General features: G+C 44.1%; 1 protein-coding gene across 7 annotated transcripts in view; it reads left to right on the top strand.

Annotated features, from left to right (window-relative positions):
• LOC131513612 (zinc finger protein with KRAB and SCAN domains 8-like) overlaps positions 1–21,946 on the top strand; it is a 33,974-nt gene extending 12,028 nt beyond the window's left edge. Inside the window, exons 4-6 of one of the 7 annotated variants that reach the window (XM_058732732.1) lie at positions 4–107; positions 18,116–18,361; positions 21,489–21,946. The gene's annotated coding sequence lies outside the window, so the exon portion shown is untranslated. Of the gene's footprint in view, positions 1–3; positions 115–1,041; positions 2,280–3,929; positions 4,482–18,115; positions 18,362–21,488 lie in introns of those variants that run through there. The other 6 variants (XM_058732730.1, XM_058732737.1, XM_058732735.1 and 3 more) reach the window with 6 other exon arrangements.
• Positions 21,947–26,867: the final 4,921 nt, after the last annotated feature.

Genomic DNA, 26,867 nt, shown 5'->3' with positions numbered 1-26,867 from the left:
TAGGATGGAGGTTTGCAGACAGACTCCTCTGGGCGGAGAATACTCTGAGACCAGCACTGAAGTGATGCCATACCCCACCCCAAACCAGCACAACTGAATCCTAAGCAGTAAGTGGTGAGTGTCTTGAAGACTTTGAAGGGGGCAGACATTCTGGAGAAACACATTTCTTCTACTGAAGAATGTAGTGGTAGGAGGGCAGGATCCATGTAACATGGTTATTCCTTGTGAGCTCAAAGTACAGTGTTGATGGTCACCTGCTGTGGGTTGGGCCTTGTGCCAGGTACTAGGAATACAAAGGTAACTGGAAAGAGCACCCCAGTCTTCAGGGGCCTCCCAGTCTACTTGGGGAGAAAGGTGCAGAGAGAAAACAGTAAATACAGCGAGAAAGCCACTGGGTTTGTACAGGCTACTTTGCACCGAAGGTGTGAGAACCACTCGTGGAACCACTGAAAAGGCCTCAGGAGGGTGAAATCATAGAGGAAGAGTGAGTTCTTCGGCCCCAGGAAAAGGGATAAAGGAAGGGACTTTGGGAAAAGCATGTTGAAAAGTATGTGTCTGGGGCACCTGGGTGGCTCAGTCGGTTAAGCGTCTGACTCCTGATACCGGCTCAGGTTGTGATCTTGTGGTCGTGAGTTCGAGCCCCGCATGTGACAGTGTGGAGCCTGCTTGAGATTCTCTCTCTCTCCCTCTCTCTCTGCCCCTCCCCTGCCCCCCCCCCGTCTCTCTCTCAAAATAAATAAACTTAAAAATTTTTTATTTCATTGTAGTTAACGTACAGTGTTACATTCGTTTCAGGTGTACGGTATAGTGACTCGGCTGAAACTGATTTTTGTGTATGAGTGAGGGTCAGATTTCATTCTTTTCCCATATGGATATCCAGTTGATCCGGCCACTGCTGTACAAGGCTCATGTGTCATATATCAATTGTCCTACACGCATAGGTCTGTTTCTGGTTCCTCTGTTATGTTCCATTGGTTTATTCTTATTTCCTTGGGTCAGTACCACATTTTCCTAATTGTTGTAACTTTACATTACATTTAGGTATTCTGTGGAACAAATCGTCTTACCCGAGGAGTCCAGCTTGTTTGCCCCTCATGGGGCAGAGCCACCCTCCCACACTGGACTCCAAGGCACAGCCACCGTGTGCAGTCTCTGTGTTGCAGTCAAGGATGACAGGGCTTGTAGGCATCCTCGTGCTGCAGGCCACACCTCCACCTGGAGGCCTGGTATTGGGGACCTTGCCAAGCAACTCTGCCAAGACTCTCTCACTGGGGTAGAGGAAACTTGAGCACACTTTTCCCCCGCTCTAACTCTGTATTCGGTACTTTTCCACTCCCGGCTCTCCCCCGCCCCCCTTCCTCCTGGCCGCCAGGAGTGCTCTCTTGGCAGTGAGACAGTCCCCGCAGCCGTGCTGATCCTCCTGCCCCTTGCCTGACGCTGTCAGATGAGTAAGAATGGAACACTGCAGGTGCCAGCACTTTCTCGTGTTGAGCGTCTCGTTAATGCCGTAGCAGGGATTCAAGGCTTAGCTGTTACTTGTTTTTTTTTTAATGTTTATTTATTAATTTTGAGAGAGAGAGAACACAGGAGGGGCAGGGAGAGGGAGAGAGAGAAAGAATCCCAAGCAGGCTCCTCTCTCTCAGCACAGAACCTGATGCGGGGCTCGAACCTATGAACCGTGAGATCGTGACCTGAGCCAAAACCAAGAGTTGGACGCTCAACCGGCTGAGCCACCCAGGTGCACCTCTGACTTTAATTTTTTCTTTTTTAATTTTTTTTTTTTTTAACGTTTATTTATTTTTGGGACAGACAGAGACAGAGCATGAACGGGGGAGGGGCAGAGAGAGAGGGAGACACAGAATCGGAAGCAGGTTCCAGGCTCTGAGCCATCAGCCCAGAGCCTGACGTGGGGCTTGAACTCACGGACCATGAGATCGTGACCTGAGCTGAAGTTGGACGCTCAACCGACAGAGCCACCCAGGCGCCCCTGATTTTTGTCTGTGTTAACTGACCACCAACACCTGGCAGCTGGTGCACGAAATGGTATGAGAGTGTACAAGTGGACTTAGTGTCATTATGATCAACTAGACTTTTGTTATGTAACCAGCACCTCCCCCCACCCCCAGCTACCACCCCAAATCTGTTGCTTACGGTGCGGGACTTAGTCTCGCTTATGTTCTGTGTCAGCTGTGGCTCACGTGCAGATCTGCACACGTTCTCTCCACTCCAGGACCCAGGCTTGAGGAGTAAAAGAAAAACGGTGGTGGGAAGACACAGTGGCTTTTTTTTTTTTTTTTTTTAATTTTTTTTTCAACGTTTTTTATTTATTTTTTTTGGGACAGAGAGAGACAGAGCATGAACGGGGGAGGGGCAGACAGAGAGGGAGACACAGAATCGAAAACAGGCTCCAGGTTCCAGGCTGTGAGCCATCAGCCCAGAGCCTGACGCGGGGCTCGAACTCACGGACCGCGAGATCGTGACCTGGCTGAAGTCGGACGCTTAACCGACTGCGCCACCCAGGCGCCCCAAGACACAGTGGCTTTTACAGGAGAAGCATATATCGTTTGCATTTATGTTTCATTCGCCAAAGCAGGTCAAATAGCCAAGCTTAACGATAGGATGGGGGAAAATAATCCTTACAAAGATGGCAATGAGGAACCAAAAAAAATTGATAAAATCTGCCATCGAGAGGGCCAATGTTTATGGAATGCTTTCTGTGTCGGGGCTTTTTCTGAGTGCCTTATGTGTGTATTTGTCAATAACAAACAGTGCTATGAGATACATACCACTACCATTTTACAGCTGCAGAAGTTGAGGAACAGAGACATTAAATAACTTGGTCATTTGGCCAGGAAACGGTCAAGCCGGGGACTGAAACCAAGAGTGTAAGGTGACAACCTGTTCTCTTAACTACTAAGCTGTAACGTGAAAGTTTCAACATGAAGGTTGTTCTTATGCCATCGTGGGCTTCAAGGAGCCAGTGTGTTACACTGGTAAAAACTTTCAAGGTGAGATTCGAGAGCCCTTGGTTCCAACCTGTTTTTACCTCTAAGTAACCATCTTAGGCTAGACTAATGCCACCTAGCTGAGCCTCAGTTTCTATATCCTTAAAAATAAAGGAGACATGTCAAATATGTTGACATCCCTTTCAGCTTTGAGATTTTTGTAAACTCTCCAGATAGGTAGTAAAATGCTTCGCTGATGTGATGGCCTCTTTAGTCTGCTCCTTTATATGTGGTTACGTTCACAGGTGACTTGAAGAAGTGTTGCGTCTCCTCCCTAGTTCCTTCCTTCTGTTTTACTTCTATTTTACGTTAGTGAGAATACTACTAGTAGTAGTAACTTCCACCTATTGGGACCTTCTCTGTTCCAGGTACCTTTTCAAGCTCCTTCGGTAAATTATTTCATTTAAAAATATAGATGCTAGGGGCACCTGGGTGGCTCAGTCCGTTAAGCATCCGACTTCAGCTGAGGTCATGATCTCGCGGTCCGTGAGTTCGAGCCCCGCGTCGGGCTCTGTGCTGACGGCTCAGAGCCTGGAGCCTGCTTCCGATTCTGTGTCTCCCTCTCTCTTTGCCCCTCCCCTGCTCATGCTCTGTCTCTCTCTCTCTCTCAAAAATAAATAAAAACATTAAAAAATTTTAAAAGATATATAGATGCTATACTTAGAAGAGAAGAAAGGCTGAAAAAAGTGCTCTCAAACATCCATATCTGAGCACTTTTAAAACACAGGAAAATAGCCCAAAGAAAGCAAAGGGAAAGAGCAGAAATTAATGAGAAACACGTGTACAGTCTTACTTAGGACTTTCTCATATGAAAAGCCCTATTCTGGGTGATTTCTCTCCTAGGCTGCTCTCATTTGTTACATTTGACTCCTTTCCCCCCTCTAAGGAAGGGGTGCCTGTTTCATGATCAACCTGCTCTTTCAGAGGGTGACTCCAGGCCTTAGACAAGGAGTCTGTCTCCCTGCAGAGTTTGGCGGAAGTCTAGCGCAGAGGACTAAATGGGAACATTCCCCAGGGCCTCCACAAGTCCAGGGGCTTCTGAATAGTTCAGCCAAGTGAGGGAGGAGCCCCTTTGAGGACTCACAGCTTGCACTGCTTCAAGCCAAGGACAGTATCACTCTGATAAAGGGATAAGTCTCACTGATAAGTATCTGATAAGTATCACTGTGGTAAAGACACTTGGGAGAACCTGCCCTGAAGTTCACTTCTGTCAGTGCCCTGGGAGTGGGAAATTCTCCCTTCACCTTGCCCACAATTTCAGCTTCAGCTGTGATAAAAGCATCTGCTGCTCAGTCTAACGTGAGTGATCCAGAAATGCCTCTCCCTGAGAAAACAAACCCTAGAGCCCCAGCAGTCCTGACTGAGCCCCAGCAGACTTGAGGAAACGCTATGAGGATTCCCAGCCCGGAAGGACCTTCAGTGTAAACCCAGGTCCCGTGGCGGTGCACAGCAGAGAAGCCACCTAAAGAAGAGTCCCACGAGGGGCGCCTGGGGGGCGCAGTCGGTGAAGCGTCCGACTTCAGCCAGGTCACGATCTCGCGGTCCGTGAGTTCGAGCCCCGCGTCGGGCTCTGGGCTGACGGCTCGGAGCCTGGAGCCTGCTTCCGATTCTGCGTCTCCCTCTCTCTCTGCCCCTCCCCCGTTCATGCTCTGTCTCTCTCTGTCCCAAAAATAAATAAAAAATGTTGAAAAGAAAAAAAAAAAAATTTAAAAAAAAAAAAAAAGAAGAGTCCCACGAGAGTAAAGAATGTGGCAACGCCTGCGGATACTGGGAGGGTCTTGTCAGGTGTCAGAGGACCCGTGAGGATATCTTCAGTGCTATAAATGTTCGTGTGAGCTCAGCTCTCATCAAACAGAAACAAATTCATCTTGGACGGGAGTGCGTAGGCGGAAGGTCTTCATTTGAAAGCAGCGCTTCTTGCCAGAAAACCCGTAAATGGAAAAATGTGGGAAGGCCTTCACTAAGATCAGTCTTCTCCATCAGTAAATACACCCTGGAGCAAAGCCCTATATGTGTGACTGCTCTGGGGACCTTTCAGCGTTAGCTCAGTTCTTACAGTGGATCAGAGATTCCTCTTTGAGTGTAAGTGATACGGGAAAGCCTTCAGTCAAAGTTCAAATCTTACCAAACATCAGTCTGTACTGGAGAGAAGTCTTATGCCTGGGGCAGGTATGAACTTCTTTCTTCAGACATCAAAGGATACACAACAAAAATAAACTTCAATTGTCAAATATATGGTAAAGGTATAGTACAGGACTTTCTCAACATCAAGCATCACAGTTAAGTAGGAAGAGCATGCAGCTCTTGATCTCAGGGTCATGAGTTTGAGCCCCATATTGGGCCTAGAGATTATTAAATAAATAAAAACTTTAAAAATCCAACTGCATACAATCATTTGGGCATTTTATGGAATTAAGACAAGTGTTTGTTAGAGACTTTGTCAGGTCACTTCATGGGGAAAGGTGAATTAAAACATCTGTGACAGATCTCTATGGGTATTGAACTGTCTTTGGCACAGTTAGCTTTCATTTTCTGTAGCAAAGGTAGAGAATGGGGGGAAAGTCTTTATTCACAACCTTTGATGATTGAAACATTACTACATGTATTTTTGGCTTGGAATTCAAGATGCTAATTAAAAGTTTTTCTAAGAATGATTTTGACATTAATTCCTGTGACGCATTTCTACCAGACTTACTCCCTTTTATTTTTAGAGTGTTAGTATCTGGGAAATGCTGCAGATATCTGTGGTTTGGTAAATCGTTTCACAGAACTTCCTATGCCTTTGGGCAGAAAAAGTAGATGAAGACACATGGGTGGGCCATGTGAACTTGTGATTTGCTAAACAACAGACCAAATTTACCTTGTTCACTTTGTGTGTCTAATATATGGAAGGAATAGTGACCCATACGGAGAAGGCTTGAGCATGCGCTCAGTGAAGGGTTCTGCTTGTGGGTTGGTAGCAAGTCAGCCTGAAGAGGGAGCTGTCACAGTTTGTCATCGGATCTCCCGCCTTCCCAGGCCTGTCCACAAATGAGAGTGGTTATTATTCAGTGTGGATTCGTCGTGAACTCACTTCATGGAATATCATAATCATTGGTCTGTGTGTGGCCTTTTGTTTTTATACATTTTATTTTATCTCTACCCCCCATCCCAGTCCCATTTCTCCCAGTTCCTTCCAGTCACCCGTAAATCGTTGTGTTCTATCTCATTCTATGCCCTTCTGCTTTTTGAAGCCAATGAATTATGAATAACAATTCACTAGGCAGGTCGAATCCTCTGCTGTGAGGTGGTTACTTAAGTCATTTGCTCTAATGACTAAGTGAAAGCCATTTAGGGTGTTCACCAGCTTTGCTCTGAACACCTTTGGGAGTGGTTTTCTGGGGAGCATACACAGGAACGAAACTGCTGGCCCACAGGTCATGCACAGTTTAAATTGCACTGGCACGTAATTGTTCTTTTTCCGTGTGAACTAACGGATCTATCTGGTATCTTAACCTGATGGTGATATCACCTGGCCCACATGGGTTTTGAGAGCTGCAGACTTCCAAACAATGCAGGTACTTTCTCATCTGGTGGCGCCGTGGGGCGAGGCAGATCTCCAAGATAGAAACAAAGAAACCTCAACTTCAAAAATAATGCCTGACTTCTCAGGGTCTGGTGATGAGAACTAATACTGCTACTTAAAATGCAGTGTGATCCTAAAAGCTACATACCAGACCATGCTGTGTGTAAAGGGGAAACAGAATACTTTTCTAAGAACATCCCAGAAAGGGAGTGTAGCAGGTGCAAAGGTGCTGACATACTGGAGAAACAGCACGGCCGGTGAGACAGCAAGAAGAGAGGAGGACACAGGTGAAGGGAGATGGCCTATAGAAATGACCTTTGGGTTTTACCCTGAGTGAAATGGAAAGCTTATGGCTGGATTTTAAGCAAAGATGTGGTGTAATCGGTCCTAAGCTTTGAAAGGATTCCTCTAGCTGCCTTGTGAAGAATATAAAGGGACAGGAGTGGGAACTAGGAGAACAGTTAGGAGCCAATGAGGTAATCTAGGCAGGAACCTACAGTGCCTTGGACACAGGTGCTCAGCAGAGGTGGTGAGAAGTGATGGATCCTGGTTACACATTGAAGACCATGCCACAAGGATTTTGCTCATTGATAAGATCGAAAGAAGAGGCAAGAATGACCCAAGTGTTTTGGCGTGGAAGAACTGAGCGACCGGATGCGGCTGGAACAGTTATTTTTGAACAAGTGAATGTGGGATATAAGTTAGTGCCTCCCAGGAGTTTGGCTGTTTGAGAAAAAAGGAACATTCTCGGCACAGTCTGCCTGTCAGCCCAGAGCATTCTTCAGCCACACCGGGCTGAGTCCCAGATGAAAGACTTTTCTTACAGGCACTTCCCTCTTCCTCCACCCAGCTGCTCCTGAAGACCGGGGACTTACGAAAGCAGTATTTTCTCAGCCACATTGTAGAAAGGACATAGACGTAAATTGCTGAGTGACATCCTGGAGTTGTCTGATTTAAATTTACAGAATGAGATAAACTGCCTGCCTCTGAGAGTTACAGCAGGTCAGTTCTAACCTCCGAGTCCATAGTTTCTTGGGAAATATTACCTGTGGTATATTCTTCTTTTTGAAGAGTAATCAAATTAGTGGTATGTAACTGTTCTCTTAGGTTAGAATGTTAAAATAGGAGTTGGAACAGAAATCACTTAATAGCTATTCAGCCTGCAAGAACATGCACCCGGAATTCTGCTTGGGGTAATGGTGGACAGAGTCCTATGGACCAGTTCTCCCACTGAGAAGTGGGGACGCTGGGCAAAATGCTTTTTAAAAAAATCTATCCAAACACATTAAAGAGCTAATTTGAGAATAAAAGATTAGAGTGAAAGAGTATGTGTATTTAGGGAGATGATCCTTTCTTTGGGCATCTTCTGATTCTGGAAAGGGTACCGAGAGGGTGAGTCAAACTCTTGATAGGGTCACAGAAAAAAAGTCACCAAAATTGGATTCTGGAGACTGCCAACGTAGGAGGTAGTGCAGGTAAATGCCCTCACTCTAGTATGTGGGACCCCAAAGACTGTCCTCTAAAAGTACACGAACCACACATAGGCTCTCACAGGGGCCACTGCTCTGCTTTGAATCCTAATCTCTACAGTGGATTTAAGTGATTCCATAATGCCAGTGCCCACAGGTACTGGGAGGTCGTCTCTATAAGAATGTAATATTCTCTTAGGTCTGAAACTATTTCTATAAGCAATTTTGCAAAAATAAATTTTAAAAATTAGGAACATGAGAAGACAAATGACACAAAATCCAAGAGAAGCAACTGATAGTAGAAACATATCTGGGAGGAACACCTGGGTGGCTCAGTTGGTTAAGCCTCTGACTGTCGATTTTGGCTCAGGTCACAATCTCCTGGTTCATGAGTTTGAGCCCCACATTGGACTCTGCACCCGCTTGGGATTCTCCTGTCTCTGCTCCACCCTAACCCTCTCAAAAATCAATTTTTAAAACTTAAAAATTTAAGTTAAAATGGATCAAAGATGTAAAGGTGAGAGCTAAAACTTTAAAACATTTAGAAGAAATCTGGTGTAAATATGACCTTGGGTTAAGGCAGTGATTTCTTCAGTAACACCAGAAACTCAAGAAACAAAATTAAAAATAGAGAAATTGGACTTCATCAAATTACAAACCTTTTTTGCTTCAAAGAACACTATCAACAAATTGAAAAGACCTCCCATGGAACAGAAGAAAATATTGGCAAGTCATGTATCTGATAAGGGTCTAGTACCCAGGATACATAAAGAACTCTTACAACTCAGCAACAAAAAGACTGACAACCCAATTTAAAAATGGTCAAAGGCTTTGAGTAGATATTTCTTCCAAGAAGATATGCAAATGGACAATAAGTCCATGAAAAGATGCACATCATTCTACATTAGGAAAATTCAAATCAAAGCCATGAGATACCACTTCACACCCAGTGATGTAGCTATAATAAAGATAGGAACAGATGTTCACAGGGATGTAGAGAAATTAGAACCCTCCTGCATTGCTGGTGAAAATATAAAATGGTGTAGCCACCTTGGAAAATCGTTTAGAAGTTCCTCAGAAACTTAGAGTTAAACATAGAGTTACCATATAACCCAGCAATTCCCCTCCTAGTTACATATTTTTTTAAAAATTTGAAAACAGGTGTTCAAATAAAAACTACATATGGGGGCGCCTGAGTGGCTCAGTCGGTTAAGTGTCTGACTTCAGCTCAGGTCATGATCTCACAGTCTGTGAGTTTGAGCCCCGAGTCGGGCTCTGTGCTGACAGCTCAGAGCCTGGAGCCTGCTTCAGATTCTGTGTCTCCCTCTCTCTCTGCCCCTCCCCTGCTCACACTCTGTCTCTCTCTGACTCAAAAATAAATAAAAACATTTAAAAAAAAAAAACTGTACATATGGGAATGCAAGCTGGTGGTGCAGCCACTCTGGAAAACAGTATGGAGGTTCCTCAAAAAACTAAAAATAGAACTACCCTACGACCCTGCCATTGCACTACTAGGTATTTATCCATGGGATACAGGTGTGCTGTTTCGAAGGAGCACATGCACCCCAATGTTTATAGCACCAGTATCAACAATAGCCAAAGTATGGAAAGAGCCCAAATGTCCATCGATGGATGAATGGATAAAAAGATGTGGTATATATACACAATGGGGTATTACTCGGCAATCAAAAAGAATGAAATCTTGCCATTTGCAACTACGTGGATGGAACTGGAGGGTATTATGCTAAGTGAAATTAGTCAGAGAAAGACAAAAATCATATCACTTCACTCATATAAGGACTTTAAGAGACAAAACAGATGACCATAAGGGAAGGGAAACAATATAAAAACAGGGAGGGGGACAAAACAGACAAGACTAATAAATATGGAGAACAAACTGAGGGTTGCCGGAGGGGTTGTGGGAGGGGGGATGGGCTAAATGGGTAAGGGGCACTAAGGAATGTACTCCTGAAATCATTGTTGCACTATATGCTAACTAATTTGGATGTAAATTTTAAAAAATAAATTAAAAAAACTGTACATAAATGTTCACAGTAGAACTATTCATAATAACCAAAAAAGTAGAAACAATCCATTTCTGTTGATTAATAAATGAATAAACAATTGTGCTATAATCATATAATGGTACACTATTCAACCATAAAAAGGAATGAAGTATTTATACATGCTGTAACATGGATGAACCTTGAAAACATTACACTAAATGAAGGAAGACAAAAAAAGGCCACATAGTGAATGATTCTATTTTACAAAATGTCCCAAATAGGAAAATCCACAGAGACAGAAAGTAGATTCATGGTTGCCAGGGGTGAGAGGTATGGGAAGTGACTGGTAATGTAAACAGAGATGGAAACTTTAAAAATTAATGAAAAGGAAATAATAATAAAAAACACCATAACAAATGAAGAATGCTTTGAAGGACTCATCAATAGACTGGACAATCATTAGACACTACTAATGGTGTGGATTTATTTTGGGGTGATGAAAATGTTCTAGAATTAGATAGTGATGATGGTTTCTCAAATTTGTAAATATACTAAAAATCACTGAATATTACACGTTAAGAGGATGAATTTTATGTCCTGTGAATTATATCTCAGTAAAAAATATTAAAATCTATTCATTCCATGTAGGGGAAGGGAATACCCAGGCCTGGTCTTACCTTCCCATACAGGGGAAGAGCAAGCCCCAGCCTGTTCTGTCCTTCCTGTCTCATGTAAGGAAGGAAAGGGAACAAAAACTGAGAAGAACTTGTGAATATCACAGTCCAAGGCCACAGACTCCCTGAAAGACTGAAACCTAATCGCAGGACTCTAGAATGCTGCTCTCCCCTCACCCTATCGCCACATTAATAGGGATCCTATATAACAAGGGAAACAATTGGAACAATTGCACAGCTTAGTTCTATTTAAGAAGTCCAGAGGGAAACCCAGAAGCAAAAGGTAAGGCAAAAACAGAGATACCAGACCAAACTTTAGCTCTGATACCTACAGCTATAGCAAACAATAAATACCCAAATTCTACCTACAAACACATAAAATCCCGCACTATTTATCTAAAGACCTATTTACCTCAGTTCTTTTTACCTAGTTTATTATGTCTGGTTTTCAAAGAACAACAACAAAAGAAGGCACACTAAAAGGTAAAAAGCAGGGGCACCTGACTGGCTCAGTCGATAGTGCATGTGACTCTTGATCTCAGGGTCATGAGTTTTAGCCCTACGTTGTAGAGATTACTAAAAAATAATAATAATAATCACAATTTAAAATTTAAAGTAAGGTAGCAGTAATCAAAACTAAACTTAGATTCAGCAGAGATGTTGGAATTACCAGACCAGGAATTTAGAAGAACTATGATTAATATGCTAAAGGCTCTAATGGGAAAAGTAAACAACATGCAAGAACAGACGGGTAATGTAAACAGATGGAAACTTTAAGAATTAATGAAAAGGAAATAATAATAATAAACACCCTAACAAATGAAGAATGCTTTGAAGGACTCATCAATAGACTGGACGAGGCCAAAGAACCAGAGAGGTTGAAGAAATGTCACCGATAGAAACTTGCCAAACTGAAAGGCAAGGAGAAAAGAATTAAAAGGAGGGAAAAGAATAAGAACTTTGAGGCAAAAGGCAAAGTATAATTCATATGCTAAGGGAGAGGAATGAAATCAGATAAAATGCTCAATTAAAGCCTCAGAAGGCAGAAAGAGTGGAAGAAGAAAAAAAAAAAAAAAACAAGAGCCATGAATAGAAAACAGTAACAAAAATTATAGGTATTAAATGAACTATATCAATAATCACTTCATTAAAAAAAATTTTTTTTAACATTTATTCATTTTTCAGAGACAGAGACAGAGTGTGAGTGAGGGAGGGGCAGAGAGAGAGGGAGACACAGAACTGGAAGCAGGCTCTAGGCTCTGAGCTGTCAGCACAGAGCCCAATGCGGGGCTCAAACTCACAAACTGTGAGATCAGGACCTGAACTGAAGTTGGACGCTTAACCAACTGAGCCACCCAGGGGCACCAATAATCACTTCATTTTTTTTTAGTTTTATTTATTTTTAAGTAATCTCTACACCCAATGTGGGGCTTGAACTCATGACTCTGAGATCAAGAGACACATGTTCCTCCAACTAAACCAGCTAGGTGCCCTTCAATAATCACTTTAAAATCAGTGGTCTAAATATACCAATTGAAAGACAGAGGCTGGTTAAATAAAATTTAAATTAAAAAAAAAAAAGGCAGGTGGGGGGAACCTCCTAGATCATTAAAAAAAAGAAAGACAGTGAATTAAAAACAAAGGAAAAAGGGGTGCCTGGGTGGCTCAGTCGGTTAAGCATCCGACTTTGGCTTAGGTCATGATCTCACGGTTCGTGAGTTCGAGACTCACGTAGGGCTCTGTGCTGACAGCCTGGGGCGTGCTTCGGATTCTGAGTCTCCCTCTCTCTCTCTGTCCTTCCCCCACTCATGCTCGCTCGCTCTCGCTCTCTCTCTCTCTCTGTCAAAAATAAACATTAAAAAAATTTTTTTAATTAAAAAAAGAAATCAAGACCCAACTTTTAAGTTCTCTACGAGAACCACTCTTTAAATGTAAAGACACAGATTAAAGAGGTGAAGAAAGATACACCCTGCTAACACTCATACAAAAGGTGGAGGGCTGCCTGGGGGCTCAGGCAGTTAAGCGTCCAACTTTGGCTCAGGTCATGATCTTACAGCTGGTTTGTGGGTTTGAGCCCCATGTCTGGTTCTGTGCTGCCAGCTCAGAGCCTGGAGCCTGCTTCAGATTCTGTGTCTCCCTCTCTCTCTGCCCCTCCCCTGCTCACACTCTGTCTCTCTCTGTCTCTCAAAAATAATAAAACAAAAACAAAAAAGGTAGAGTAGAGGTGCTTGGGTGGCTCAGTCAGTTAAGCATCCCACTCTTGAATTGGCTCAGGTCATGATCTCATGATTCGATTCGTGAGATTGAAACCCTGAGCCTGCTTGGGATTCTCTCTCTGCCCCTCCCCCGCTTGTGCTTTCTCTTTCTCTCTCAAAATAAAATAAACAAGAAGGAAAGAAAGAAAGAAAGAAAGAAAGAAAGAAAGAAAGAAAGAAAGAAAGGAAGGAAGGAAGGAAGGAAGGAAGGAAGGAAGGAAGGAAGGAAGGAAGGAAGGAAGGAAGGAAGGAAGGAAAGAAAGAAAGAAAGAAAGAAAGAAAGAAAGAAAGAAAGAAAGAAAGAAAGAAAGAAAGTGTGAATGGAACTAAAGGGTATTATGCTAAGCGAAATTAGCCACTCAGAGAAAGACAGATCTCATATGACTTCATGCATATGAGGAGTTTAAGATACAAAGCAGATGAACATAAGGGAAGGGAAGCAAAAATAATATAAAAACAGGGAGGGGGACAAAACGTAAGAACCTCTTAAATACAGAGAACAAACTGAGGGTTGCTGGAGGGGTTGTGGGAGGGGGGATGGGTTAAGTGGGCAAGGGGCATTAGGGAGGACACCTGTCGGGATGAGCACAGGGTGATACATAGGGGATGAATCACTGGAATCTACTCCTGAAATCATTATAGCACTGTATGCTAACTAACTTAGATGTAAATTAGAAAATAATAAAAAAATTTAAAAGGAAGTTGTAGTAACTATATTAATCTTAGACAAAGCCAGCTTTAGAGCAAGAAAATTTACTGGGGATAAAGAGGGACATTACATAATGACAAAGGAGTCAGTTTTCCATGAAGACATTACAATATTTTATGTATATGCACCAAGCAATAGAGTGTCAAAATACATAAGGCAAAAACTGGTACAAATGCAAGGAGAAATAGATGAATCCACTCTTAGATTTGGAAGCCTTAACACCCCTTTTTCAGTAATGGAAAAATCCAGTAGGCACAAAATGAGTAAGGACATAGTCAGATTGAGTAACAGTGTCATTCAGTTGGTTGTAGTTGATATCTGTAGAATACTTTATCCAACAACAGCAGAATACTCATTTCTCTCAAGCACCTATGGAACATTCACCAATATGGGCCACATTCCAATGGCCATAAAATACACCTTAACAAACTTAAAAGAATACAAATCATACTAAGTACGTTCTCAGACCACAACGGATTTAAAAGAAATCAGTAGCAGAAAGATAAGTGGAAAATCCCAAAATATTTGGAAGTTAAAGAACATACTTCTAAATAAAACATGGGTCAAATAAGTCTCAAGAGAAATATAAAAATGTTTTGAACTAAATGAATACTTCTCAAAATTTGTGGGATGAAGCAGAAACATTGTTTAGAGGAAAATTCATACCATTGAATGTATATATTAGAATAGAAAAAATGTCTAAAGTCAAAAATGTAAGCTTCCATTTTAGGAAATTAGAAGAAGAGCAAATTAAGTCCAAAATGAGCAGAAGAAAAAGAAATAAAAATTGGAGCAGATATCAGTGAAGCTGAAAACAGGAAATCAATAGAAAAAAATCAGTGAAACCAAAAGCTGTTTGTTTTTATTGTTTTTAAGATCAATAAAACTGATAAACTTCTAGCCAAGTTAGCTAAGGAAAAGAGAGAAAGAAGACACAAATTTTAATATCACTGTGGATTCTATAGATATTAAAAGGAATATCATGAACAACTCTATGCCCACAATTTTTTAACCTAGATGAATCGTACCAATTTTTTGAAGGACACTACAATTCTGATTTCAATTACAATGTGTGGGTCTTTTTTTCCCACACCACCAAGCAGTTCTCAGATATCAGGTGGGTGTCATGCAATTCAACTTAATTCTGATACTATCTACCTGGAGATCAGATCGTCTCTGTTAAGGGCTCAGTCCTGCAAGACTGCCCCCTCTCCCTGCCTAAGATGCCAATCACAAGTCCTAGGTTGTTACCTGAGCTTCAGACAACGAACTATAGATGGGAGGGATCAATGACCCACCCCATCCTTTGGTTTGATTAATTTGCTAAAATGGCTCCAAAACTCAGGGAACCAGTTTACTTACTAGAATACTGGTTAATTATAAAAGGATAGAATTCAGGAACAGATGCACAGGGTAAGGTATTGAAGAATGGTGCAGGACTCCCATACCCTCTCTGAGCATACCACTCTTCCCAAATCTGTGTTCAGCAACCAGGAAGCTCTCCTAACCCCCTTCTTTTGGGTTTTTGTGGAAGCTTCATTACATAGACATGATTGATTAAATCATTGTCCATTGGTGATTGAACTCAATCTCCAGCCACCCCTTGCTGGGGGGGGGGGGGGGGGTTTACTTACAGTTCCAACCTTCTAATTACATGGTTGGCCCCTCTGACAACCAAGCCCCCACCCTGAGGTGCTTCCTAAAATTCACCCTATTAACATAACAAAAGATTTCTTTGTCACTCTCAACACTGAATGGGGAGGAAGACCAAATATATGGTTTTTATTACAAGTCACAAAATCACAAACACAATTACCAAAACTCACACAAGGAGAAATGGACAATCTGAGTTGGCCTATATCTATTAAAGAAATTAAAACAATAATTAATCTTCCCAAAGTACCAGGTACAGATAGGTTCACTGGTGAGTTCTACTAAATATTTAAATAAAAATTATGTGAATGCTGTACTATATCATTTTTTTACATTTATTTATTTTAGAAAGAGAGCGAGCAGGGGAGGGACAGAGAGAGGGAGAGAGAGAATTCCAAGCAGGTTCTGCACTGTTAGCACAGAGCCCAATGCAAGGCTCAAACACATAAACCGTGAGATCATGACCTCAGTTGAAATCAAGAGTGGGACGCTTAACCAATTGAGCTATCCAGGCACCCCAATGCTGTACTATCTCTTAAAGATAATGAAAGCATAGAGGAATACTTCCTAATTCATTTTGTGAGGCCAGTATTATCCCAATACCAAAACCAGACAAAGTTATTACAAGATGGGAAAACTGCAGACCAATATATATTTCATAGATAGATTGAAAAATCTTTACTAGAATATGAGTAAATTGATTCCAACAATGTATAGGAAGAACTGTATACTATATCCAAGTGAAATTTATTCTTGGTGTGCAAATTTGATTCACTATTTGAAAATCAGTTAATGTAATTATCTCATCAATAGGCTAAAGAAGAAATGTCATGTATCAACAGATGCAGAAAAAGCATCTGACAAAATCTAACACATTCATTATAAAAACTCTCAGCAAACTAGGGATAGAGAGGGAACTTCCTCAACTTGTTAACATCTACAAAAACCTACAGCTAACATTATATTTAATGGTAAAAAAACAAATGCTTTCCTATTTAGATGAGGAAGAGGATAAAGACGTCCCTTCTCACCGTTCCCACTTAACACCATACTGGAAGACTTATGTAACACAACAAAATGAGAAAAAGAAATGAAAGTAATGTCGTTTGGGAAGGAAGAAATAAAACTGGCTGTTTGCCATAACACAATTGTCTCTGTAGAATATCCTAAAGAATACAAAAATAAAAATAAAAACCCTTCCTGGACCTAATAAGTGATTATAGCAAGGTGGCAGGATTGAGCTTAATACAGAAAAGTCAATTGCTTTCTTATATAACAACAATGAACAATAGGATTTTGAAATTAACATTTACCTTAGCACCAAAAAGACAAATACATAATTTGGTATAAATCTAACAAAATGTGTACAAGATCTCCATGAGGAAAACTATAAAACTCTGATGAAAGAAATCAAAGATCTAAATACAGTAGGAGATATTTCATGTACATGGATAGAAGACTCTGTTGTCATGATTGTCATTCCTCCCAATTAAATTATTAGATACAATATAATGCCAGTAAAATCCCAGTTAGTTCTTTTGTAGATACCAACAAATTGGGTTTTTTAATGTTTATTTATTTATTTTGAGAGAGAGAGAGAGAGAGAGAGAGCAAGCAAGCATTAGCGGGGCAGGTGCAGAGAGAGAGGGAGAGAGAGAATCCCAAGCAGGCCCCACACTATCAGCACAAAGCCCAATGTGGGGCTACATCCCATGACCATGAGATCATGACCTGAGCTGAAATCAAGAGTCGGACACTTAACCAACTAAGCCATCCAGGCGCCCCTCCAACAAATTGATTCTAAAGTCTATACAGAGAGGCCACAGACCCAGAATAGCTAACTCAGCATTGAAGGAGAACAACAGAGGACTGACACTCCCTGACTTCAAGACCAGTTATAAATCTACAGAAATCAAGACACATGATATTGGCAAAAACAATACACAAATAGATGAACAGAATGGAATAGAGAGCCCAGAAATAGACACATACTCCTGAGGTCCACACCAAGGAGGAACAGGAGGCTCTGAGTGTAGTGAAGGTGGAGGAAGAGAAGGACCCTTCCTGGGAGCAGAAGCCTGGATGGCTGGGGGAGGTGCACCTTTATCAGGAGGTCTTATGCCAGCGCTTCAGGCTCTTCCCTTACCAGGAGGCGCCTGGGCCCTGTGAGGCGCTGCGCCGGCTCTGCGAGCTGGGCCGCCAGTGGCTGAGCCCAGAAACACACACCAAGGAGCAGATCCTGGGGCTGCTGGTGCTGGAGCAGTTCCTGACCATCCTGCCCGCCGAGCTCCAGGCCTGTGTGCGGGGACAGCACCCGGAGAGCCAGGAGCAGGCGGTGACCGTGTTGGAGAGTTTGGAGACAGCACACAACAGGTGGGGAAAGGTTAATCCATCGTTCCTCGATTAGACACCAAGGGTCTGCCAGCAAAGAGAGGGGGCCTGTGTAAGCGAGGGGATTTCCGGCCCTTGTTGCTGGGCTAAAGCGTTGTCCTTTTGTTTTCTCTTTGAAGCTCTGCTGCTTATGTGTTTTGTGTGAATTGATTATGACACAGATCTCTTTATTCTGCTTCCTGTATCCATAGGAATTGTTTACAACATGTTATTTTTTAGTAATCTCTACAACCAGCGAGGAGTTTGAACTTCGAACCCGAGATCGCGGGCTCCACTGAGCAGCCACGTGCCCCCATAGCAGATTTTTTTAAATCAAATTTTGAGGTTTTAGCTATTGCCCGATATCTGTGATGGTCTTGTAAACCCAGCTCTACCTGTATGTCCTTAGGTTGAAGCCAAGCTCTACAAACAAGGACGTGGGACCTGTGAGCCTCGCAGATCAGCCCTGAGCCTCCAGCCAAAGTGTGATCCTTGGGAGCACAGGCTTGTGCAAGAGAACAAAGCCTCAAAATGTGAATCCTGGTGGAGGTTTTGAAGCACTGAGTAGATCGCATCCGCCTGGGAGCTGTATTTCTGGCAAGAAAAGTGGTGTCTGGGGGTAGAATAAATTTAACACCAAAAGGTTATTTACAAAGTGAGCATATCCAGAGCTGATTTAATTTTGAATTAAGATATTCAAAATTGTTGAATTTTAGTTTTGTTTTTATTTTATTTTATTTTATTTTATTTTATTTTATTTTATTTTATTTTATGTTCTGCTTAAGATAGCACTTTTCAATTCTATGAATCCAATCACCAAGGAACTATTTAAAAATATAGATGCCCATCGGGCGCCTGGGTGGCTCACGGTTGAGCATCTGACTTTGGATCAGGTCACCATCTCACTGTTAGTGGGTTCGAGCCCCACATCGGGTTCTGTGCTGACAGCTCAGATCCTGGAGCCTGCTTAGGATTCTGTGTTTCCCTCTCTCTTCTCCTCCCCTGCTAGCTCTCTCTCAAAAATAAATGAACATTAAAAAAATAGATGCCCAAATCTACCATACATTTACTACAATAGATTCTAGTATTATATTTTTAAATTAATTATTAAAAGGGCTATTATTATAGAACAATAGTTTATATTTCAAAAATTGTAGTAGAGAAGGACATATAATGAAAATAAAAGTTCCATTCCAACATTCTCTAATTTATACGTATTTCTAAAATCTTTCCATGCCTCTCAAGCCCCTGTCCCTCTTTTAGGTCAAGTGGGATTATTTTTGTTATTGTTATTTTAATGTTTATTTATTTTTGAGGGACGGAGAAAGAGAGACAGAGCGTGAGCAGAAGTGGGGCAGAGAGAGAGGGAGACACAGAATCCAAAGCAGGCTCCGGGCTCCGAGCTGGCAGCACAGAGCCTGATGCAGGGCTCGAACTCACAGACCATGAGATCATGACCTGAGCGAAAGTCGGACATTTAACCCACTGAGCCACCCAGGCCCCCCAGGTCAAATGGTATTATCCTGTATGGACTGTATTTTCTTATTTTCTATATTCTTGATGTTCTGGCATTTAGGACCTTGATCCTGGCGCCCCTGGGAGAGCTAGCTGATTCCTGGAGACAGTGGAGAACTCCCTGCAACTACCCTTTTCATATTTGAACCAGATAATCCAGAGTCCGCTCCCCAGCCGGCTCCTTTATCAGACTCTCACACACCAGTCCCCTATCTCTCCTGCTGTAAATCCCCCCCCCGCCCCCCCGGGGCAAGGTGGTGGATAACCGCAGAACATCCCTGTAGAATCATCCAAACTATGCGATCCTGAGCTCCTTCAGCAACCTACCCTACCTTGCCTGTTCCTTCTCTGGAAAGCTCCAGTAAAGCTCTAGGCCACACTTTCCCCTCTCCTGCCTCCTGCCTTCCTACGTGGCCTGCACGAGGTGCCACACCTGCTGTTCCTAGGGATCTGTGGAGATCGAAACTTCTTCATGATAGTCCTTCCCATGCCTCCTTGATTAAGACAAATCCTGGGTACATTTTAGTTTATTTTTTTAATATGCTCACCAACTTTTTAAAAAGTTTATTTGTCTTTTTTGAAAGAGAGAGCATAGGCAGGGTAGGGGCAGAGAGAGAGAGGGAGACAGAGGATCCAAAGCAGGCTCTGTGCTGACAGCAGAGAGCCTGATGTGGGGCTCAAACTCACAAAACCGTGAGATCATGACCTGAGCCGAAGTCCAACGTTCAACAGGCCGAGCCACCCAAGTGCCCCTAAATAATACTACTCTTATCAATAGAACTACTTTATTCATTTAATAGGTCTTTAGTTTTGTGTTGCATACATATATTATAATTAATTTACTAGTCTTCTGCTGATATACATCTAAGCTGTTTGTAGTATTTTTTTTTTTAACGCTTATTTATTTTTGAGACAGAGAAAGACAGAGCATGAATGGGGGAGGGTCAGAGAGAGAGGGAGACACAGAATCAGAAACAGGCTCCAGGCTCTGAGCTGTCAGCACAGAGCCCGACGCGGGGCTCGAACTCACGGACCATGAGATGGTGACCTGAGCCGAAGTTGGATGGTTAACCAAGCCACTCAGGCGCCCGTTTGTAGTATTTTTATTACGCACAGTGCATCAGTGGGTGTCTTTATATAAAAGTCTATGACAGGGGCGCCTGGGTGGCGCAGTCGGTTAAGCGTCCGACTTCAGCCAGGTCACGATCTCGTGGTCTGTGAGTTCGAGCCCCGTGTCGGGCTCCGGGCTGATGGCTCGGAGCCTGGAGCCTGTTTCCGATTCTGTGTCTCCCTCTCTCTCTGCCCCTCCCCCGTTCATGCTCTGTCTCTCTCTGTCCCAAAAATAAATAAAAAACGTTGAAAAAAAAAAAAAAAGTCTATGACACTTGTGTGGAATTCCTGGGAGAAAAACTTCCCGTAAGTGCAGGCGCAGATGACAGGCACTGAATCGCCATGGTAGATCCATCACAGGGCAGCGAGGCTGCGGTGGTTGCCTGCGGAGCGAGTGCAGGGAGCACGCAGGGTGATGCAGAAAGACAAATGAGGATTCCTGTAGACCTGTGTCCCAGGCCAGACGTTACCACTTACCTGCCATGTGATCCTAGGCCACTTACTTAATTTTTAGGTTTCAGTTCCTAAATCTATTACCCAATTCATGGTGTTGCCGTGAGCATCACCAAAAACTGGCTGATGGATTGGCATTTCAGCTGTCTGTTTCCGTTACCAAACCACCCCCAAAACGTAGTGGCTGAAAGGAACGACCATGAATTGTCTCCCACACTTCTGAGGGTGTCTTCTGTTGCACGTGATACCAGTTTGTGTTATCCAGGGCCCTCCTGGGCTGTGCTGCCCAAAATACCTTGCTCCCTTGTCTCCTGCCTTATCAGGAGGCAGAAAACTAGGCCTCTAGAGACACTGTGATGGCCTCAGGTTCTCATGGGCTCTCCCGCCATCTCTCTAGAGGGTGACTGACCTTCTTACAGGGCAGCTCAGGATCTCAAGGACGCAGACGCACGGTGGTAAAGTCTTCGTCCCTGAGCTGACACAGCTTTACTTGCACCACAATCTGTTGAATAAAGTGGGTCACGGGTCAGCCCAGATCCTGTGTGGGCCGACTATACCAGGGGAAAATACTGGAAGGTGTGTTTGGTGGGGACTTTTGGAAGATTCTTGGGGAATTTTCATTTCATTCCACCATTTTGAGTTTAGATCTGGGCCAGGGCCCTGAGGGCCTTTATTTATTTATCTTCATTCTCTGTGACTCATAGGTGCAGTGCGTGTCAAAAACCATTAGGATGATGGCTTTCAATTATCTATCCTAATCTTTCATCAAAACCCTTTATATGGGACATGTGACATTTAAATCATTGACTTGCTCTTCCAGCAGAAGGCTGAACCAGGACTATGAGTGGTGAATTTGCTCCAAAGCCAAGTTCCGCGGAAAGGAGCACAATGGATGTTTTCTAGGATGCAAGATGTGGAGAAACTTCAATGTGAGGGCAAATCAGGACAGCAAAAGGTCGACCCCATAAGAGTAAAACAACACAAATGTAAGGAGTGTGGGCAGGCCTTTGCTCAGAGCTCAGGGGTGGTTTGCCCCTGGAGAATCCATACTCAGGAAAAACCCTATCAATGTAACCAGTGTGGGAATGCTGTCAGTTATAAATCAGCCCTTCTTTCACACCAGGAAATTCATAATAAAATAAAACGATATCGGTATAATGAATGGGTGAAGGCCTTCAGTCAAGACACAGGCCTGGTTCGTCATCGGAGAATCCATACTGGGAAGAGACCCTCTGGGTGTAAAGAGTGCAGTAAATCATTTAGGCAAAGCTCACACCTTATTGGACATCTGAGGGTCCACACCAGAGAAGCCCTTCAGATGTCATGGATGTGGGAGGGCCTTCAGTCAGGGGTCGGGACTCACGGAGCATCAGAGAAGCCACACAGGAGAGAGACCCTACCTGTGTAAGGAATGGGGGAGAGCTTCCCGAGGGGGCACCAGCCTTACTCCACACCTGAGGATCCACAATGGGGAGAAGCCCCATCAGTGTGAGGAGTGTGGACGAGCCTTCATTCAGAGGTCAAGCCTTGTTCATCATCAGGGGATCCACAGAGGGCAGAAGTCTGTGTTTGTGTCCTAACTGTAAGAAAGCCTTTAATCATGCATCCGGCCTTACTGAACCACTCTAGAAAGCTATGCTGAATACAGACCCTATCGCTGTGTGGTAAGTTCGGGATGTCAGGATGTGGTGTGCCCATTCCGTTGTTATTCTAGGCCGTGAGACAGTCTGATGTCACACATCCGGTTGAAAGATCTGGCGGCATCAGGGGAACAGACTGCTCGCATCCTGCCTGACTCTGCAGGGAATGCTGCCCTGCCTCCTGCTCCTCCAGTCTCCTCCCTTGTGGTCCGTCTGCCCTTCTGCTTCCTGAAGTCCCTGTCATCACATACCCTGACTATCCCGACGACCCAGAGACTCGCGTGTTGTGGGCAGAGGACCACAAAGATGTCATGTGTGTTCCCTGCAGAGAACTTAGCAGGCTGCATGGGGATATGTGATGCTGTTTTTAAAGTTACATAAATGAGGGGTGAACTAGGGAGAAGTTTTCAAATGACTGCTCAGTGAGGTAATTTGCCCTTTTGTTCATCTCCCCTTCACCCTGTTGGTGCCAGGGGTGGGGGGCCACCTGCCCTCATGTTCTGAGGATGGACAAACAGGTGACACCTGGTGCCGGACGGAGGTACACTCTCAGCACGACATCCAGGGCCACAGGGGAGCACGAGGAACAAACTGGGACTTTGGGATGCAGGCTTTGCAGTAACAAGAGGACGAGGTGGCCCTGATTTCTTGGGAGGATGTGACTGGCATGTTTGAATAATGTTGTGCACAGGTGAGGAGGTGAAACCCGGTAGGTTGAGGCTGAGGTGGAGGGCAGCTAGTCTAATGTTGAACCGGCCGGGTGGGGAGCATTTCCTGCTGGGTGGGAGGCAGATCCGGCCAAAGCAGGAGAGCCCACTTAGGCCTAATGGTCCCTGTGAGGCTCAAACACATCAAAGCAGCTCATGAAATTTTACGCCTTGCGGTGCACTTTGTCAGCTTAGGGGAAAGGCAGTTTTTAGGAAGGAGTTACAAGGTATATTTGCATCCTCAACTCCGCACTTCATTCATACGTCCTCTTTTTTCCTTTTTAAATCTCAGTGATACACATTTCTCTTCCAGTTTATCTCTGGGGGAAAAGTCCCAGAATTACCTTTGGCCATCCAGCACTCCAGGTGGATGTGCTCACATATTGTAGTGGGACTGAAGGGACATCAGGTGCCAGAGCCTCTAATCCTTCTCCTGCATCCTCCTGACTTTTCTTTTTTTTTAAGTTTATTTTGAGTGAAAGAGAGAGTGGGGGGGGGGGGGGGGGGCCGAGAGACAGAGAGAATCCCAAGCAGGCTCCAGGCTGTCAGCACAGAGACCAATGTGGGGCTCGAATTCACCAACCGTGAGATCATGACCTGAGTGGAAACCAGAGTCAGAGGCTTAACCAACTGAGCAAGCCAGGTGGACCTCCCCCTTCTGACTTTCTTATGCTAAAAAACAGTAGGTGCTTCAAGCTGAGGTCACTGCCCACTGTAATCATCTGGACGCTGATGTTCTCATTATGCATTAGTTTATTTTTTCAGCCTTGAAATAAACAGTCTGAGAATCATTGGTGTTGTCTTCTACTTTGAATGAAATATACTTTTCACTACCAGGATTTAAGAAATTAGAAAGTTTATGGGGCACCTGGGTGGCTCAGTCGATTAAGCATCTGACTTCAGCTCAGGACATGAGCTCACAGTTCCTGGGTTTGTGCCCCGAGTCGGGCTCTGCGCTGACAGCTCGGAGCCTGGAGCCTGCTTCAGATTCTGTGTCTCCCTCTCTCTCTGCCCCTCCCCTGTTCGTTCTCTGTCTCTCTCACAAATAAATAAACATTAAAAAAGATTTAAAAAAAGAAATTAGAAAGCTTATAGAGAGTATATATAAATTGGGTATTTCACTATATTAATATTTGTATGGGGATGGTATGAATAAATGCCAAGAAAACGTTGGAGGTGCTAATTGTTCATACTGCCATCAAAGTACTTCTATTGTTTTGCTCTGTTTCAAGGTCTAGATAGGAAATACTTGAGAGGTTGAAGTCTACAGGCCAGCGGGAACAGTCAATAAATATTTTAAAAATAAGAGAGAAGTGGAGACATTAAATCTCCCTGAAGTTAGACACCTCGAAATTGAAAATCTAGGCTTTCACACAAAACCTGTACTTTTGAGGAATTTTCAGCCGATTCAATGAGTTCTCCCATGAAGTGTGCTGATGCACTGAGTTTTCTGGCAGTAGGAATTATGCCAGAGATGAAAACTGGTAGCCAAAGGTTCAGGTACATTTAGCAGACATTTTTGTAGCCCTTTCGTTGTTTTTAAGAATTGAATTAGCTGCCAACTTTAAAATGTTAGAGATTTTATGTAAAAGCCTGGATTTCCATCTTATTTTGAAAAATTAAGACCTGGCATCATTGGGCCAGATCTCTCTTGATATGTTTTCTAGTTCATTGGCATCATCATCCTCTAGCTTATGATGCATCTGGGCCCTGGAGACAAGAATTTGCTTATCTGGAGAATGACAATTTAAGAAGAGGTTTATGTTTAATGGCAGAGAAAATAGAAACAATGTGAAGCTTGATCTTTTTGATTGGTTGTTTGCAAAAAAAAAGGGGGGGTGGTGACCAGAAGTTGAGGAAATTTTAAAACTAGGATTATTTATTTATTTTAAATCTATTTATTGAGAAAGAGGGCATGCGAGCAAGTTGGGGAGGGCAGAGAGACAGGAGCAGACTCCGCACTGCCAGCGCAGAGCCCAACGCAGGTCTCAAACCCACAAACCTCAAGATCATGACCGTCACAAAATCAAGAGTGTGACTAACTGAGCCGCCCAGGCACCCCAGCGTTCTTCTTCTCCTTTTTTTTTTTTTTTTTAAGTTTATTTTTGAGAGATCAGGGAGGGGTAGAGAGAGGGAGAGAGAATCCTATCATCTACCATCAGCACAGAGCCGGACTCTGGGGTGGATCCCATGAACTGTGAGATCATGACCTGAGCCTAAACGAGAGTAGGTGGCTAAACAGACTGAGCCACCCAGGCACCCCTAAAAATAGGATTATTGCTTGATTTAGCTTAAGTGAAAGTAATAAATAGGTACTGTAAATGTCAGTAATTTGACCTTTGTGGCCAAACATATTCACAAGTAGATAGAAGAGCTCTCTGCACAGGGACATGGACAACACACATTTCTCAATATGTTACTTGTTTAGAGAGTGGTCATTGCATACGTATATGTCATGTATTTTAAGGGTATGTACTGCTACAGGTAGTACTTTACTACTAAGTAAAACATGGATTCAAATTTGATGAATTTACAATCTAATGGGAAAGACAAATGAACACAAATCAAGAAAACAATCCTGCCTGGAAGAACTGGGAACGTATACAAAGAAAACGGGCAAGGGCATTTGTAGGACTTTAAGGATGAATTTTATCAGTTCAGGTACTCCAGAGAAATAGAGTATGAACATGTGTTTTTGTAAGGCATCAGCTCAGGCAATTGCGCGGGTTGCTAAGTCTACGACCTGCAAAGCAGGCTGCCAGGGTGGGAACTCAGGCAGGATGTCCACGTTACAGTTTTGAGGCAAAATGCCTTCTTGGGGATGTTTTTAACTTTTAGGGCCTTTGGCTGATTAGCCAAGACCCATCCGGCCGTGCGAGAATGGGAAGGGAGGTCTCTGCTCAAGTCAACCGATCCCAGAAGTGAACCCCATGTACCAGGTCACTTCGCGACAGCAGCCGCGCCGTGGGAGCGTGAAGCCAGCACAGGAGAGGCGCAGGGCGCAGTCAACGCCACCGGCGTCCCACGCGATTCTTCCGAGGGCGCCATGCAGCGCAGTCGGGTTGTGCGCGGTGCTCCTGTCCGCGTAAACGCGTCCCGCGCAGGGGCAGAGCATGGCCGGGCAGCAAGCCGTCTCGGTGCTGGGGCCACGGGAAGGGCACAAGCCTACCCTCCCGCACAGACTGGGTACGTGGGGAGGCAGGTGGCGAGCGGCCAGGCGGCTCCGAGAGCGGAGGCGGGCGGGGGTGTCGTGACCACACCGGCCCGGGAGCGCAAGCCTTAGAGACGCCCAGACCGCCCGGTACCTATGCAAACCCGGGAGTAGCCTCTCGGGATCCAGTTCGGCGGACCACTCGACGGCATCTAGCTGCGCGTCGGCGCGGGCTCGCGGTGCGGCGGGGCGCGGAGAGGGGATCGGACAGAGGGCTGGGGCTGGAGGCGAGGTGAGGGGCGTGGGGCGACCCTCTGCTTGGCCTGCCCAGCCGGCCCCGGGGGCGGGCGCTCACGCCGCTCACGCCCGGGCGAGCGTGGCATTACTTGTAGCCCCGGGGGCTGTGAGCGCCGCAAAGACCTGCCTCCGCAGCCTGGGTGCAAGGTGTCCCTAAATTGTTCGGGTCGGCTTATCACCGCTATCGTGTTATCAGGCTTATCCAAGTTCTCCGCTGCCCGGGTCATTTTGTTGTGTTCACAATACGTTCTGATCCCCTCCCCCTACCCCCAGAGTCCAGAAGAGCCT

The sequence above is a fragment of the Neofelis nebulosa genome, chromosome 6, assembly GCF_028018385.1.
Source record: "Neofelis nebulosa isolate mNeoNeb1 chromosome 6, mNeoNeb1.pri, whole genome shotgun sequence".
Classification (NCBI taxonomy): domain Eukaryota; kingdom Metazoa; phylum Chordata; class Mammalia; order Carnivora; family Felidae; genus Neofelis; species Neofelis nebulosa.
The sequence above is the reverse complement of the archived record's forward strand: the minus strand, read 5'-3'. Positions and strand labels throughout refer to the sequence as shown.